We start from the raw sequence: 17,957 nt of genomic DNA, 5'->3' as shown, positions 1-17,957 counted from the left end.
GTTGAAGGCATCGTGGTTACAGCACAACTTCCTTTGATTCAGCAGAGCATCTTGAGAATTTTAGAAGGAGGAAGCTGTTGCATGCCTTCCTCTGGTACAATGATTAAATTTAGTTCTAAGCAATCAGGAAGATGTTTGTTTTTAATATACAGTGTTAACAGACTGCCCACCGTGAAACAAATGTTTTTCGGTTGGGAATTCATTACCTTCCCTGCCAAGTGCCCAGTGGAATCCTGTCCTACACTCTGGAGCAGCTTCTGCAATTCTTTGCTTCAGGGGGAAGGTACAAGCTCTGATAACGGTATTTTTGGGCCTCTCTGGTATCACATTGAGTGAACTAAGTGCCCTTAACCCTGCCAGCATTTCTTAAACTCTAAAATTCTAGTAACTGAATAATAATGGTAACTACCTCATCTCTAGATCCTACAGCATGTGCCAGACATTGTGCTGAGTGCTTTGGATATCATAATTCAATTAATGTTCATAACAAACCCATTAGGTAGATATTATTTTCCAATTTTATAGATGAGAAAATAGACCTGGTGAGGTTAAGGAACTGGTTCAAGGTCACACAGCTTTTAAAACTCCTGACTTTGACATTGGTCTCCTACAACTATACCACTCTTTTCTTTAAGTTCATGTTCTTTGTAAAGGGTCACTAAAAAGAATATGGAAACACAAAAGAGTAACAGGAATTTAAATAAAAAAAAAAAAAGAATAAGAGGAATAATTCAACCAGTCATTCACTGTTGACATTTTGGAATACATTTCTCCCTTTCACTAGTTCTGTTACATACAATCTTTGAATTGGGTTATGCCTTTTTTTTTTTTTAAGATTTTATTTATTTATTTGACAGAGATAGAGACAGCCAGAGAGAGAGGGAACACAAGCAGGGGGAGTGGGAGAGGAAGAAGCAGGCTCATAGCGGAGGAGCCTGATGTGGGGCTCGATCCCATAACGCCGGGATCACGCCCTGAGCCGAAGGCAGATGCTTAACCCGCTGTGCCACCCAGGCGCCCCTGGGTTATGCCTTTTTAACATCAGGTTAAGTCAACCTTTCCCAAACTGTGTTCAATGGGACAGTGTTCCATGAGATAATAGATTCATATTGCCATTTTATAGACACTGGTAAGTCCCATAGAAATTTTGTTTAATCATAAAAGTATAAACATAATGGGGCGCCTGGGTGGCACAGCGGTTAAGCGTCTGCCTTCGGCTCAGGGCGTGATCCCGGCGTTATGGGATTGAGCCCCACATCAGGCTCCTCCGCTATGAGCCTGCTTCTTCCTCTCCCACTCCCCCTTCTTGTGTTCCCTCTCTCGCTGGCTGTCTCTATCTCTGTCGAATAAATAAATAAAATCTTTAAAAAAAAAAAAGTATAAACATAAGAAATACTGTTTAAGGAATAGGAGAGCACAATTCAGTCTCCTTTTTTTCCTCAAGTATTTTTCTAATCCTAATACTCTTTTGATATAAAAACTATCATTACAATTTACTTGTAAGTCCAAATTGGCTGAAATTTTAGGGTCCTTCCTCACTCTATCAAACTGCTTACATAGTAGCACCATGATCTCATTCTGAAGTCCTTCCCCAAATCCCCACTTTTTTGCCCTTATTTGGTTTGATTACAGTTATTTTATGTCTTACAGTGCCATTATCAATCCCAGTCCTTTCCCTCTTTATAATCTTAAAATGCTGGATGAACTTTGCACAGATTTCTCAAAGCCACACAAGCTGATATGATCATGGAAATTTAACACCTTTATCTAGATCCTTTAATCAACAATCATTTTCCTGGCCTGACTCACAACCTCCTTACCCATTGGCTCAAGCCTCTCCTCAACCAGCCACAGACTCAACTCAGTTTTCTCCCACTTCTAGTAGCCGACGACATTCCAGCTCCACCCCAATGTCCTACCTGTGAAATTGGTCTGCTGAGAGCACAAACGTGACTCTGACCTGCTCAGTCCAACTCTGTTGGGGTTGGTCCTGTTCCTGAGCATTAGGGGACCCCCAGGGAGATATTGTGCCATAGGAACAGCGGCTTCTTGCTCTAAGACTCAAAGAAAATGATTTTTAAAGGCCTTGGGCCTGTGATAATAATTTACTCTGCATGTTTCCTGATTGAAGAGGAATCTGGAGCTTGGAGTGTGAATATTTGTAATTTGATTAAGAATCAGTGTTACTATGAACAGTGTTACTATGAACAAGCTCATGTGGCATCCTGCCCATACATTGCTTCATAACCAGAGGGGGACCATTTATTTTCGTGTTGACATGTAGTTAATGTTCAAATGCAATGTGAGTTCAAAATCTAAATATATCACAGACGATTACAGTTTGCAACTAAATGCCAGCAGTGTAAGCCCTAACTCAGAGGAGAGTGACTAACATGTTTTCCTGGCAATGGCACAGGAATCCATCCTATGGTCAAAGGCAGCAGCAACAGCAGCAACAAGCTAAAACAAGAGTGGAGATGATCTGAGCTCACTAGAAGTATCAGAGTTTCTTCTCCAGAGAAGACAAAGACAAGCCTGGGAAAGGTGACCAGAAGAAGCTTCCATAATGGAGATAGTATGAAACTAAAAGCATGTTAAGAACTTAGAGTATTCTTGAAAAGCTTTGAAAGAATAAGGTACTCAGCAGAGAACAGAAATGTGGTTAATAAGTCATTCTTCAAAACTGGATGACCAGCCCCTACTATTTAGTCTATTAAATATGGATATATTTTGTGACATTTCCACTAAAGGCAAGAGTTGACTTGTGAAGAAAGAGCAGTAGCTTAGGGCTTCTTCCCTAAAAGTGAAATGCCCTTCCAAAGTCTGGGGAGCCCAGTGACAACCTAGCATCTCTATGTAAATGAACAGGAAGTATAACCACGTGATGGAGAGGAAGTTCATGAATGGCTCCTCTACCCTCCACCTTCCACCTTGGCAGACGGACTTCCATCCACGCCTGTGTACACACGTGTACACACACACACGCGCACACACAGACACACACACACACAATTCAGCATTTACTTTGATTGCCTAGTGTCTTTCCCTAGAATTTTCTAGGGAATATTTGAGAGTTGCTGCTACTTGTGAAGGAGGGCTAGCCACTTGCCCCTCCTCTGTGAGGAGTTCTCGTCACTGAAGGTGTGGTTGCTGGTAGCAGAACCATCCTGTCAAAACTGCAAGAGAGAACACAACATAATGAAGCAGTAATAACAACTGTGATACTCGTACCAGAAAAGACAAAGACAAACAGAAATAAAAGTCAAGAAACAAACCCAAGTATGAGAATTTAGCATATGATACATGGCATTTCAAACGAGTTATGGGGAAGGCGATTTGCAGACATTAACTAACGGTCTGGGAAAAAATTTTAGATCCCTACCTCAAACCACATACAAGAACATATTCCTGGTAAGTCAAATATTTAAAGGTTTGTAAGTTGAATTTCAAATATAAAACTATTACCAGAAAAAAAGGTGATTATACACATATACATATGTACCTATGCAAACACAGACATACAGTGAACTTTCATAAGCATAACACCAAAAGACAAAAACAGTAAAAGAAGAGATAGAAAACAGAATGCAAAAAAGACCACAAACAAAATTAAGGGCAATAAATACAAAATTGAGAAAGTTACCCAAAATTTAGAGAAAAGCAAAAAGAATACTGCTTGCTCTTTCAATATCATATCAAAACATTGTTTAATGAGCCTACCTAAGGGAACTATGATTCTCTAGGAAGAATGTAACTTTGCTCGGCTTGCCATTTTCTGTTGATTACGGCCCAGACTGTAAAATTAGACATTAACTTTACAGAAGATTGATAAAGTACAAATGGTGTTTGTATGGGGGAGATGCAAATGATTTCTGTCTGGTGGAAAAGATATTTTCTAAGACTGTGCTTTTATTGCCTGGTACAATAATAACAAGTTTTGTATTTAATTTAGCACTCTGACTTCAACATTCTTTCCTTCACTTCAGCCTCTTGAGTTCTTCAATGAATCAGCTTTAAGATCCTGTTCTCATTAATGAGAAGTCCTCTCATTAATGAGTCACATAAATCAGTGACACGTGTGTGTGTTTTTAAATTTTGAAAAACCATACTTTGTCCAGAAAGTTAACCACAGAATTGCCATATGATCCAGCAATTCTACTCCTATTTATACACATAAAGGAATTAAAAGCAAGAAGTCAAACAGATACTTGCACAGCAATCTTTATAGCAGTATTATTCCAAAAGCCCAAAAGTGGAAACAAGCTAAGTATCCTTCAACAGGTGAATGGAGAAACAAAATATAGGATACACATACAATGGAATATTATTCAGCCATAAAACAGGAATAAAATGCTGATACATGCTACAACATGAAGAAACCTTGAAAATTAAATGCTAAGTGAAATAAGCCAGACACAAAAGAACAAATATTATCTGATTCCACATATATGGGGTACATAAAATAAGCAAATTCACAAAACATAAAATAGAGACAACCAAGGGCTGTGGGGAGGAACAAACCCAGAATTACTCTTTAATGGGTACAGAGTTTCTGTTTGGGATGGTGAGTAAGCTCTGGAAATCATTAGTGGTGATAGTTGCACATTATGAATACACCTAATGCCATGCCATTGTACACTTAAAAATGGTTAAAATGGTAAATTTTATGTTATGTATATTTTATCACAGTAAAAAAATTTATTCTTTGACAACTCTGGGAAGAAATATCCTTTTTTTTTTTTTGAAAAGAAATGTTCTTAATATATACAACATCAAAGAGGCAATATTCTTGATCTATACATAGTTGTCATATGTCAATCAGAAAAAAATAGACCAAAGATTAGAAGACAAAATTCACTAAATAATAAATACAAATGACAAACACATAACACTCAGCCTCACTTGGGATTTTTAAAGAGTTAATTAAAACAATAATGTAATCCCATTTTCCCAAACCATATTGGAAAAAAATTATATTAGAAAGTACTGGCAAAATATGAGAAATTATGCTCTGGTTCAGACTTCCCAGAGAGCATTTTGGAAAGTGTGTATACTCTGTGACAACAGTTGTACTTCAAAACATATACATTTAAAAAATGATAGGCAAGCATGCCTCCCATGGGTATACAAGAGAGGGAGGATAGTAGACTGTTTAAGATTCCGTAGCCCTACAACCTGGGCTTGAGCACCAGTTACACCAAAATTACTGGAGTGCCTTTAGGCAAGTGCCTTAATAGTCTCTAAGCCTCAGTTTCCTCACCTGAAAAATGGAGGAAATAAGAGAACCTACCTCATAGGGTTGATGTGATGATTAAATAAGACACTTAATATAAAATGTGCACTGTCTGACACATAGTGAGTTACCAAGAATTGTTACAGTGGTGCCTGCCTGGCTCAGTCGGAAGAGTACAGCGACTCTTGATCTCAGAGTTTACGTTTGAGCCCCACGATGGCTGTAGAGATTACTTAAAGATAAAATTTTTAAGAGAAAAATTAGAGATGGTTGTTATTATTGTTGCTCTAACAGGACACTGCATGAGATTTTCCCCAGTTGTCCCAGAATTGGTGATTAGGGCCCATAGATGAGAATAAAACAGGGCTCACTAATCCACACCCTTAAGAAAATTACCAGTAATTGGAACCAGCCAACTCCCCTAAGAGAAGAGGCAGAAACAGCCTAGGTATTTCAGCGTCCTCTCCATTCCAACCACCGCAACCCTCCAGTATCTGTAGAAGTGGAGAGGAGTGAAAGAGAGATGGGGAATTTGCTTTGTGGAGAGTACAGAATTACTTCAAGGTGGGAGTGGAAGGTGCTGTCTCCCAGGAAAAGACAAGTGAGAGGGAAGCTCTTATAAAGATTAGAGAGAGGTACATGCAAGGAAGGGAAACCTCCCATCTATGCCCTAGTTGGCCATCTAACAATCTCCTTCTCTGAACAAAGAAGGGACAAATATGGAAAAAAAAAAAAAAAGAGAGAGAGAGAGAGAGAAAGAAAAGAAAACTGCGAAGAGCTAGCTATCAGAAGGAACAAGGAGAGGACAGTAGTGTGTCGTGACAAGGGAATATATATTTCCCATGGATACACTGCACATTGGAATAGGTGGCTGAACTTGGACTGTCTCACCAGACCCTACCCAAGAAGACCACTGGCTCAAAGAGGGGACCCTTGCAACAAGAGGCAACAGTTGAGAAGAAATGGTCAAGCCAGAGCTAAGATCTCCCTTATCAGGGAACTGTGGAGTAGGACATGCCTCCAAGGACTCCTATACTGGACACCTGCCACCCAGTGGGCATTAACATAGACGCTAATCAGCCTAGACTGGAGAAGCAGGGACAGCTAACAAAGAGAACATTAAAGACACACTTGGGGGGCGCCTGTGTGGCACAGTGGTTAAGCGTCCCCTTCGGCTCAGGGCGTGATCCCGGCGTTATGGGATCGAGCCCTACATCAGGCTCCTCTGCTGTGAGCCTGCTTCTTCCTTTCTCACTCCCCCTGCTTGTGTTCCCTCTCTCGCTGGCTGTCTCTATCTCTGTCAAATAAATAAATAAAATCTTAAAAAAAAAATAGTACAATTTAAAAAAAAAATAAAGACACACTTGGGCAAGTAGGAAACCTTCTGAGTTGAGATTTCTATGACTTTCAGCTAAAAGTTTTTAATATACTTCTTTCTCTGCAGAGCATATACTGGCTGCCCTCAATTTAGAATGTACGTGCTTGAAGCCCAACCCTACACAGAGCTGAATACTTGAGACATTTAGTTCTTTTCCTTTTTTTAAGATTTTATATTTTTAAGTAATCTCCACACCCAATGTGGGACTCAAACAACCCCAAAACCAAGAGTCACATGCTCCACTGACTGAGCCAGCCAGGTGCCCTACAGACCTTCAGTTGAATATAAAAGTCCCAGGTAAAAGATCTTAATTGGTGCAACTTGGATCAGCCAAGCTAGTTCAGTCAAGTATAACTGGGAATAGTGGGTCATCAATAATGATGCCCAGTCTCCGAGGACTATCATCGTGAGCTAGAAAGACACCCAAAAGAGGTCTCACCGTGTTGATGTAGTGAAAGAAAATACTGTGCCCCAGAATACTAGAAAACTGAAGAATCCACACAGGCTTGAGTAGGCTTTGAAATAAATATTATATTAGGGGAGCATTTACTATTATATTGGGGGATTTACTCTTCACTATTTACATTTACTATTCCTCACTTTCTGGAGAGTTTTACAAGGTGATGTGTAGGGACTGTGGACAGAGGGGCCTTGATCTGAAATGAAGTAAGGGAAGTCAGTAATTGCCAGAAAGAGAGAGACAGGGAGTGATCACTTCATCTACAACGTGACTACCTTTCACTGAAGCCCATTAATCTTTCATGAGGTGCTCGGCGTGATGGAATTTCTGGCAGGTACCTGCAAGGGGGATGCAGCTTCATATATCCAGGTATGACCTGGGGAAGGAACAGAGACACAGAAGCTGAAGAGGCATCAAACCATCCAATATAGGGAGTAAGCCATGAATTACCCCAGAGCCTGAATATTGGAGCCAAGTTTATTAAATTCTCTAAGGGCGCTAGAGCTCTCAGAAACCACAAAGGAAAAGGAAATCACAAAGATTTCACGAATAGCAGCTTGATTAAATCACTTGTGACTAAATTAAGTCCAACTAACTATAAAGTGGAATCCTGATCCTTCACAGGATGGAATTTCTCTGTTTTCCTATCTGCAGTTGGGCTGATGAAATGGAAAGGTGAAGCATTTCAAAACCCTTTAGTGTTCTTTAGACTCTAGGACTTCCAGTCTATATTTGTTTCTCTGGGCACCAGCTGGTCCAAGGAGTCAAATTTCCCTGGGGCGTTGTTATAGGGGTGCTGTTTTCTCCTCACACTAATTCATAAACCATGAGGCCTTAAAGCTCTTAGGTGGTGGAAGCAGGGATATCTGTGATTTCCAAATCACCGTAAGCCCAATTTGGCCTTGAAGTAGAATGGGAAAATGGCAAGTACCTTGAAAAAAATTGTAAAACCAGAATGAGTAGCTTGAAATATTATTAAAGGCTCTTAATATTTGTGGTTTCCGTTTTATAGCATTGGTTGGAAAGAGGGAGGGGCAATTCTTCCGAGGATGGACACATCATGTGAGACTCCTCAGACTGTTTCAAGTTCTAGAAAAGGGATTCATGGTAATTTACCAGTACTATTACTACAGTACCACTATTTAATTTTGAACAAAGGTTTGTGTCTTCTTTGGCTTTAAGGAAAAATTCTCACATTTAGCTCCCTGGGAATTAAACTGTGACTATTTGCCCACTGTAGAACCATTTTCTTTGTCTCCCCACTCCCCCTTATCTTCACTACTCTGACCCAGGCTGAATCACTCGAACCTCCTCCCACTGGGCCACAAAGATTGAACCAGAGATAGGCAGGTAAACATGGGACCAAGCACATGGCACTGTTTCAAAAATGTGTCTCTTGCAGCTGGTGGGGAACTTTCTTTCTCCCTTCTCCTTTGTGACAATGTTGAACTCTACCTAAGCCCCGTTTTCTTAGAAAACTTAAAAGGTTAAGATATACCCCTGACCTCTTCATGTTCCAACTTTACTACAAAAAACCACTCTTCCTCATGTGACTTAGATAAGTCCCACAGATGACCCCCTTGTTTACCTATGATAAGGACAGACCAAAACTCTCCGAATTCCCATTCACAATGCCTCATAACTGATTCTGTGAATTGTCTGTCCCGCTGAAAGTAGTTAGACACAAACATTTCCTGTTCAGCTCACTGACTGAGACCCCTTGATTACAAAAACAATTGCAACTATAAAATCTCCCTACCTGGAAATTATCCACTCCTCCCTAGAAAAGTCTCCAAACTATCCTGCCAAGGTAATAATCTTCAGATCCAGGATGCTCTCCCTATTGTAATACCCTAAATAAAACCAGTTTGCTTATTGTTTGCTTTTTGTCTTTGACAGGTTGTGGAATTGTAAAGATAGGTTCCCAAGGTTCTAGTGGCCATATTCCCAGCCACAGAGAGGGGTCTGAGGGAATGAGGCTATTACTGAGATGAAAATAGAGACTAGCTGGTCTCGTAAAAGGCATCCTATCCCTGGTTCTGGGCCTAGGTGCCTAGAACTGCCCTCCTTTGGCATCTACTACTTTCTAACCCTTAAGTCCTGTTTTTTCTTTGTTTTTAAGATTTTGTTCATTTGTTAGAGAGAGAAAGGACACCGTACAAGCAGGGGAAGCAGCAGACAGAGGGAGATGGAGAAGTAGGCTCCCCGCTGAGCAAGGAGCCCAACTGGGCCTCGACCCCAGGACCCTGAGATCATGACCTGGACTGAAGGCAAACCCTTAACCAACTGAGCCACGCAGGCGTCCCTTAAGTCCCGTTTTTCACAATGGTTACTTTGATTCTGATTTCTGTCACCTGCAACCTGAATAGCCCTGACTAATAAATCCACCATATTCAAAATTTACCTTGCAAGTGCAGTAAGTATATTCATATAAAAATACTGGGGATTAAAAAATACTGGGGATTAAAATTCACTTTGAGGATTTATCAATGATAGAAAGCCCTTCACATGAATGTTAACTAGACCTATTGTGGTGTTCTTTTGCAATACATATCTTGCTCAACTTATCATGGGGTTGCGTCCCATAAAGTTACATCCCAATAAATCCATTATAAGTTAACAATATTATACGTCAGGGGCGCCTGGGTGGCACAGCGGTTAAGCGTCTGCCTTCACGCTCAGAGCGTGATCCCGGCGTTCTGGGATCGAGCCCCACATCAGGCTCCTCTGCTATGAGCCTGCTTCTTCCTCTCCCACTCCCCCTGCTTGTGTTCCCTCTCTCACTGGCTGTCTCTATCTCTATCGAATAAATAAATAAAATCTTTAAAAAAACAAAAAACAAAAAAAAACAATATTATACGTCAAAAATGCATTTAATACACCTAACCTACGGAACATCATACCTTAGCCTAGCAGACCTTAAATGTGCTCAGAATACTTACATTAGCTAATAGTTGGGAAAGTCATCTAACATAAAGCCTCTTTTATAATAAAGCATTGAATGTCTCATATAATTTATTGAATACCGCACTCGAAGTGCAAAACAATGGCTCTATGGGTAGGAACTTACAACCCTAAGTCTGTCAGTTACCTTCATGATCATGTGGCTGACCAGGAGCTACGGCTCACTGCCATTGCCCAGCATCGAGAGAGAATATCACACTGCACATTTGGGAAAAGGTCAAAATTCAAAATCTGAAGTACAGTTTCTATGGAATGCGTACCTCTTTCACACTATCATAAAATTGAAAAATTATAAATCAAATCATAGTAAAGTTGGAGACCATCTGTACATACAAATATGGAATCATTATGTTGACTACCTGAAAGAAATGTTATAACTCAATTATACTCCCTCACTTTAAAGAGCCCTTCATGACATCCCTTTTTTTTTAAGATTTATTTATTTATTTGACAGACAGAGACAGCGAGAGAGGGAACACAAGCAAGGGGATTGAGAGAGGGAGAAGCAGGCTTCCCGCCAAGCAGGGAGCCCAATGCGGGGCTCGATCCCAAGACCCTGGGATCATGACCTGAGCTGAAGGCAGCCGCTTAACGGCTGAGCCACCCAGGCGTCCCCATGACATCCATTTTTAAATGGCTTCATGAAACTTCACCGAAGAAATGGAAAAGAAACAGAATAGTTAGTATTTTTTAAATGCAGAGAGAGAGCATGAATGTCACAAAAATTATCCTCATCTAACATGTGATGAATGGAAAGCCATATTACCTAAAATGGACAAGATTTATAGATGCTAGTAATACTTGGAAATTTGAAGCAAATCCTAACAATCTCCAAAGTTAATTCACATTTTACCAAATTCTTAAAAGACTGGTAAAGACTAGATGGTGCACAAAGGAAATCTTTATAGCAAACTTACTGATAGCAAGTACAAGAAAAGGATCCTTCGACAACTCCACAGCCTACCTTGGACCTAAACTGACTCTATACAAAATGTTTCTCACAAAAAGGCAAACTTCTCAATATTAAAGAAGGGCTCTTAGGGGCGCCTGGGTGGCACAGTTAGTTAAGTGTCCAACTCTTGCTTTCAGCTCAAGCGGTCATCTCAGGGTCCTGGGATTGAGCCCTGTGACGGGCTCCATGCTCAGCCCAGAGTCTGCCTGAGATTCTCTCTCTCCCTGTCCCCCTGCCCCTCCCCACCGCTCTCTCTTCCTCTCTCTCTCTCTCTAAAATAAAGAAATCTTTTTAAAAAAAGAAGAAAGAAGGGCTCTTAGGCTGTATTTGTTGTTGTTGTGGTGGTGGAGAAAGGCTATCATGTCATTCTTATTCATAAAACAAAGTATAATTACTATTTTATTTCTGCTTTACACACCACATAAACTGAATCTTGATATGGTATTTTTCTGATTAGCACTCCAGTGAAAAATGAATTAGAGGAATTTCTTTTAAAGTACTTTGGAAAGTTTGGTTTCTTTCACTAGCAGCACTGATAACTTGAAAAAGCCTTTTTCAGTTTTATTGATCACAGAGAAAAGCATTTAATTATAAAATATTACTTGCTTCATGTTTTTTAAAACTTAAGATATACATTCAAAGACATTAATAAATTTTTACAATTTATAATAAATTACTTACAAATGTTCAATCCATATACCTAAGGACCTATAGGTAAATTGTGTGTTTTCCTATTTTTTTTTGCATTCACCAAAAGTAAAACTTTTTAAAAGTAGAACACTTAAGAAATAATTTTGTCTAGGGGCACCTGGGTGGCTCAGTGGGTTAAGCGTTTGCCTTCAGCTCAGGTCATGATCCCAGGGTCCTGGGATCAAGCCCCGCATTGGGCTCCCTACTCAGCGGGTAGCCTGCTTCTCCCTCTCCCACTCCCCCTGCTTGTGCGCCCTCTCTCACTGTCTCTCTCTCTCTCTCTGTCAAATAAATAAAATCTTTAAAAAAATATTCTTCAGGGAAAGTGACACTTTTTAAAGATGCTAACAATAGCTGTAAGGAACCCTCAGAGTTCTACACATAGGACAGCATCCTTCCCCTAATGGCCAAAAAACAGGGCTGAGAGCAATGTGGACACTGTGAAACGCGAAAAATGGACACCTTCATTCCAGTCCAGATAGACCACCATGATGGTAGAACTCTTACTCCTCATGTCTCTTGCTATGCAACGTGGCTTTACGATTTGTAAAATCACTGAGAGACTGTTCTAGATCTTGATTTAGGTGGTGGCTGCATCTTTTGTGGTTACATGGGTGTTTGCACTTGGTAAAATTCGTCAAAACTATACAGTTCAAAATCTTGTCCATTTTATTCTATGTAAATTATACCTCAACTTTTAGAAATATTACCTAAAAGCACAGCATGTGACCCTCAATAAGTGCTGTTGGAAAAAAAAAAAATCACCAAGAAGAAAGATCTACTTAGGCTGCTCAGGACAATTTAAAATTCCCCAGACATTGTCTGTGATATTTCAAAATGTGTTGTAATTAGTTAAGGGGAGTTATGGATACAGGAAATATCTACATTTCCCAAGAGAGAACTTCGAACATTTCTTTCTGTAGGTAGGGGAAGGTAATATACATTATTTTTTCTTAATCTCTATTTCTAAGTTTTTCCATAATGCAAATGGATTACTTGTGTTTTAAAAAAGGAGGCGTGGTTTCAAGACTATTCAAGACTGGAATGAAGTCATTTTAGCCTTAGGACCCACACTGCTGGGAAGGTGCAGTGGAGGGGGTGGGAAGCCAGAGCAGTTCAATGAATGGGGATATGTCTAGAAGAAGTATTAGATGGGGTGCCTGGGTGGCTCAGTCTGTTAAGCATCTACCTTTGGCTCAAGTCATGATCCCAGGGTCTCGGGATTGAGCCCCGCATCAGGCTCCCTGCTCAGCTGAGAGTCTGCTTCTCCCTCTCCCTCTGCTGCTCCCCCTGCTTATGCTCTCTCTCTGTCTGTCAGATAAATAAATAAAATCTTAAAAAAAAAAAAAGAAATATTAGAACATCATTCTGAATTTCATATGAACTTTAATAAAACATTTACCACACGACTTGGCAATTAAAATGACTGGATTTAGAGCACAGAAGTTTATCATCCTCACCAGAAAAGGGATAGAGAGAGCTATTTTCCTTTGGGTTTGCTATATGACATCTCTAAATGCTTGGTCACTGTATATGCCTTTGCAAAACATTGTGACCTCTCCCCCTGCCTGCATCTAGCTGTGAATAATTTACACGAAAGATCTTGTAGAAAGGTCCTTTTACAGGAGATAATGTACATCTTTTGTTTTTTCTGCTCAGCATTCATTCCTTAAGGTGTTCCTCTATTCTTCCTCATCAGAATGATGAGGCTGCTGATTGTGGGATCCCATCCATGGCTAGAGAGATGGACACAACTCAGTAAGAAGCCAGGGAAACTCTTACAGGGAACTTTACATCTGACATGCACAACACAGGTACTGCAGGGGGTTGGACCCAACCATCTGCTGGCAAGAGTCGAAAGAAATAGCATACAAATTCCCCACTAGTAAGCTCTGGACTCTTCTGGTTCAAGAATTTCTCAAGGCTGGGTATGCAATTCCTCCTTCTAAATTATGATCTGGCTAATACGCTACCAATAAATACCTTGTTTATTTAGCCATAGTTTTGCTTCTTGCAATTGAATCCTCAATGATATAAGGGAAGCGGTTCTATATTATTTCAAAATAAACCCAACTGGCTGGAGGGGAGGGAGAGGTACACAATGGAAAAAGCTCAGGGCTATGTACCTTGGATAAATCACTTAACCAAGACACCTGAAGCTTCGCACGGTGGCGGCATTGTAGCCAATGAGGTTTATCAGAGACACATTTCCAGTTGAAAACCTTTCCCAATACCCTACCTTGAGAATTGAAACACGGATGCCTGAGTCTCTCAGGGGGATAAACCCTACCTCTGGTGATAAAATCAAGGATTCTTTGGGAGCAAGACGGAAACCAGACTTGAACCCTTTTTTTTTTTTTTTAAGTTGGCTCCACACCCAGTGTGGGGCTTGAACTCACAACCCTGAGATCAAAAGTCACATACTCTACTGACTGAGCCAGCCAGGTGCCCCCTAATTTGCACCATCTTCATCACAAAAGGGATTTACTAAAGAGAAGCCATGACAACCTAAACAGAAAACAATCAAGTCTAGGTAGTTATTGGTCTCTCATCTCTGGTCCTTTCAGCACTTCCTTGGTCCTTTCAACTTCCTTTGCTCGCACTGCAGACACGTTTAATTATAAGAGAGGGAAGCAGCAAATCCTGCACTCACAATCTCACAGCCCTAGGAGCACTCCCTGAAGCTATGTCAGAGTAGAGTGTTCTATCAAGGCCCAAAGACAGGAGTCCCAGCAGCTCTGTCTGAAGATAAAAGAACATGACACAACTCTCAAGTAATTAGCAGTCAAGCCATCTCAGGAAGTAGAAGCAACTGGGGAAGGCAGCTCTTCCCCACTTACAAGGAGCTTCAGGCACTGTTCTCACCTCCGTGCCCAGAGGTGGATGGGAAAGCCATCCTTTCTCCATTCGGGGAACCAGAGCCTCATACCCACAGGCCCAAAAGCCCTTCTGCCAGTCCCTTTGCATGGCTACTCCTCTTTACAAAACATATAGTCTCCCTGCTCTGACTCTCTTATTAACAAAATCAGTCAAATTCTCTTATCCTACTGTAAAGGAAATGTCTCCTTTCTTTGTATTCAAAGGCATATGAGGCAAGAACCCACATTTGCTTTTGCCCCAGGTTCTAATTTTACAACACTGAGGTTTCTCCAATAGTTACAATAACTAGTTGTAAAACATAATGAAAGGGTAAAAAACTTTTTTTTTTTTTTAACAATAGCCACCAATCTTCAGGGAGAAGACTGATTCTGAATTCCAGGAAAGGTGGGAGGATCAGGTCTCTTCCCTCTTCTGATCCTGGTGGATCTAGTTTGCATTTCACTCATCTCACAGTGTCTTGTGAAAACACTTTGACCAACTTCTGGTGTAGACCATTTACATGATGTATAGGGTGTAGTGCAAAACTAAAACGCAGGGCTCCCTGTTCAAAAGTTATTATGAATTTTTAAAATGGCAGTAGCAGAACATTAAACCAAATGTGGAATTTTCTAAGCACAGGGCTCTGAACTGTACATAGTTTGCCCCTGAAGCAGGCCCTGCTCTGTGCTCCACTGTTGCTCTCCAATCACAGGTGCTCACTAACGGGCCAGGGTCAGAGCAGGGAACAATCATCTTGCTTGCCCCAAAGCATCCCAGGCCAGAGAGATGCAACTTTGTCTCCAACACATGTCTTTTACATCCATCCTTCCCCCAGTTCTTTGAGACATCTTGTGTAACTGGAAGACACTTAGGTTTTCCAAGAGTAAAGAAACAGTCTGCTTAAAGACTAGTAAAATGTTCATTCTTGTCAGATAGCAATTACTTGCAGCTTTCACAAGAGTTTTTAATTCCTTCAGCTACAACCCATTAAGGTTTACAAAACTCAGCATCTGAATTTTGGCCTAAATTCTCTGAACAAAGCTGAGGGTCCCTGGGTCTCAAAGGGAAACAGCTACATCGGCTTGCTGTTGCCCCTGAAAAAGTGAGTTATTATTGGCTTTTGTGTGTATATATCTGACCCTGATGTTGAACTCTTTATAGACTTTTAATTAATTCTTATAGGCTCTCCAGGTATGCAACCAAATCATCACAAATAATGCCATTTGCTTTGTTATAGCTCATTCTGTCTCATCTTTTCATATTTGCTATAATGCAGTTTCTTTTAAAATTAGCTGACAGGTGAATCTTGTTTTGTGGGAAACTTGAAAATTTGAGAATACGGCTTATCTAAGGAAATAAATACCTAGGAGCAATGAAGAAAATTGAGGAAAAAGAAGGATTAATTAGGAGGCATTACCATGCCAGATATCAAAATGTCCTACTGAACCATGGAAATCAAAAAAATGACACATCCTGACAAAAATAGATCTTCAGAAGAAAACAGAATGTTCAAACTAAATTTGTACATATTTAGTATATGAGAAAGTAGCATTTCAAATCAATAAAGAAGTGATAGATTATTTAGTAAATGGTATTTCAAAAACTAAAAATGAGGATTAAGAATATAACCATAATTGTAACTAAAGAATTACAAGAAAATATTTTATTTTTTATTATTATTTTTTTAAGTATTCTCTACACCCAACATGGGGCTCGAACTCCCAATCCCGACATCAAGACTCACATGCTCTACTGACTGAGCCATCCGAGTGCTGCTCAAAACACATCTCAATAATTTGGGGACATAAAAGGCCATTCTAAGCATGCATTAAATCCAGGAACCCATAAAGAAAAAGACCATTAAAAATGCCTATTTGGGGGGGGGCACCTGGGTGGCTCAGTTGGTTAAGTGTCCGACTTTTGATTTCAGCTCAGGTCATGGGATCGAGCCCATGTCCGGCTCCGCACTCAGTGGGGAGTCTGCTTGAGATTCTCTCTCTCTCTCCCTCTGCACCTCCCACTGAGTGCACATGCACACTCTCTTCCTAAGATAAATAAATCTTTAAATTTAAAAAAATGTCTATTTAGGGGACACCTGGGTGGCTCAGTTGGTTAAGCGTCCAACTCTTGACCTCAGCTCAGGTCTCCATCTTGGGGTCAGGAGTTCATGACCAGTGTGGAGTCTACTTCAAAAAAAAAAAAAAAGTTGGGAAAAAATGCCTATTTAATAATTTAATGTCTCTGTACAGGGTAAATGATCACACAGTTGAAAGGAAAAATATTTGTAAAATATAAAACAAAGTGTCTTTGTGTAACATATGAAGTTTCTACAATTCATTATTAAAAAGATAAAAATCCAATAGAAAAATGAGCAAAGAATTTGACAGACAATTCATGAAAAAAATAGTCTCCAATGATCATCGAAAAGTACTTACCCTCATCAATAACATATCAGTCGGCTTATTAGATAGGAAAGAGTTTAAAAGTTTGACCATTCACAGTTCTGGTGAGGAAACACATTTGGGTAAGACCTATTTAAAGGACAAAAGATAATACCAATCAAAATTAAAAGTGCACATACCCTTTGACCCAGCGATTTTACTTCCAGAAAGTCATATTATAGAAACACAGATGAGTGCTTAAAAATCTATTCATCCCATCTTTGTGGGTAAATGATCTAATTGTTCAAAATTGGGTACTGGTTGAATAAATTGTGGCATATCCATGTAATCCATATAACTTAACGTAGAAAAAGAATGAATCAAATCTGTATGTGCTCACATGGGAAAAGATGTCCATAAGTACATTGAGAAATGAAGGAAGCAAGCTGAAGAATAGAACAGATAGTAAGATTTCATTTTCTTAAGAACAAGATGTGATCAAGGGGCAAGGATATCACCTTCTCTAATTCTCAGTGTGAAACCACTTTTTATCCCCTTACCCTGAATTTTTTTTTTCTTTAGAGTATTTATGCTCATTGGACATCTCCTTTGTTTATTGTTTGTAGAAAGCTCCGTGTGTGCAAGGATTTTATTTGTTCAATGCTCTATCCTCACTTTTTAAAACATTTTAGGCACTCCATAAATAATACCTGAGAAAAATGAGTGGAAGCCCAGAAACATACATACATATATATTTCAAAAAAGTTATATATGGTTCAAAGAATGTGGATTTAAGGGAATAAAATTTCCATGATCTGCCACTAAATGCTAAAATATCCTAAAATAATTAGTATTTGTATAATCTTTTTCCAGTAGACAAAGCAGCTTTAGTTAGTCTCTTTCGGTCCTTATACCATCCCTTTGAAATACATAAATATTGAAATAATTAGCATATATTTGCACTATATGGTTTACTAAAGTCAGTCTTTCAATTTATGGTCCCAATCTTGCTCAATTCATTCCTTTTTATTTTGCTTTCC

The 17,957-nt window shown here is 39.7% G+C and overlaps 1 long non-coding RNA gene across 2 annotated transcripts in view; it reads right to left on the bottom strand.

Annotated features, from left to right (window-relative positions):
* Positions 1-1,434: 1,434 nt before the first annotated feature.
* LOC109489540 overlaps positions 1,435-17,957 on the bottom strand; it is a 17,155-nt gene continuing 632 nt past the window's right edge. For both annotated transcript variants that reach the window (XR_004624013.1, XR_004624014.1), the window contains exons 2-4: positions 16,972-17,067; positions 7,347-7,447; positions 1,435-3,176 (exon numbers count right to left, since the gene is read on the bottom strand). This is a non-coding gene — a long non-coding RNA (uncharacterized LOC109489540). The remainder of the gene's footprint in view (positions 3,177-7,346; positions 7,448-16,971; positions 17,068-17,957) is intronic.

Source organism: Ailuropoda melanoleuca, chromosome 3, assembly GCF_002007445.2.
Source record: "Ailuropoda melanoleuca isolate Jingjing chromosome 3, ASM200744v2, whole genome shotgun sequence".
Lineage (NCBI taxonomy): Eukaryota > Metazoa > Chordata > Mammalia > Carnivora > Ursidae > Ailuropoda > Ailuropoda melanoleuca.
The sequence above is the reverse complement of the archived record's forward strand: the minus strand, read 5'-3'. Positions and strand labels throughout refer to the sequence as shown.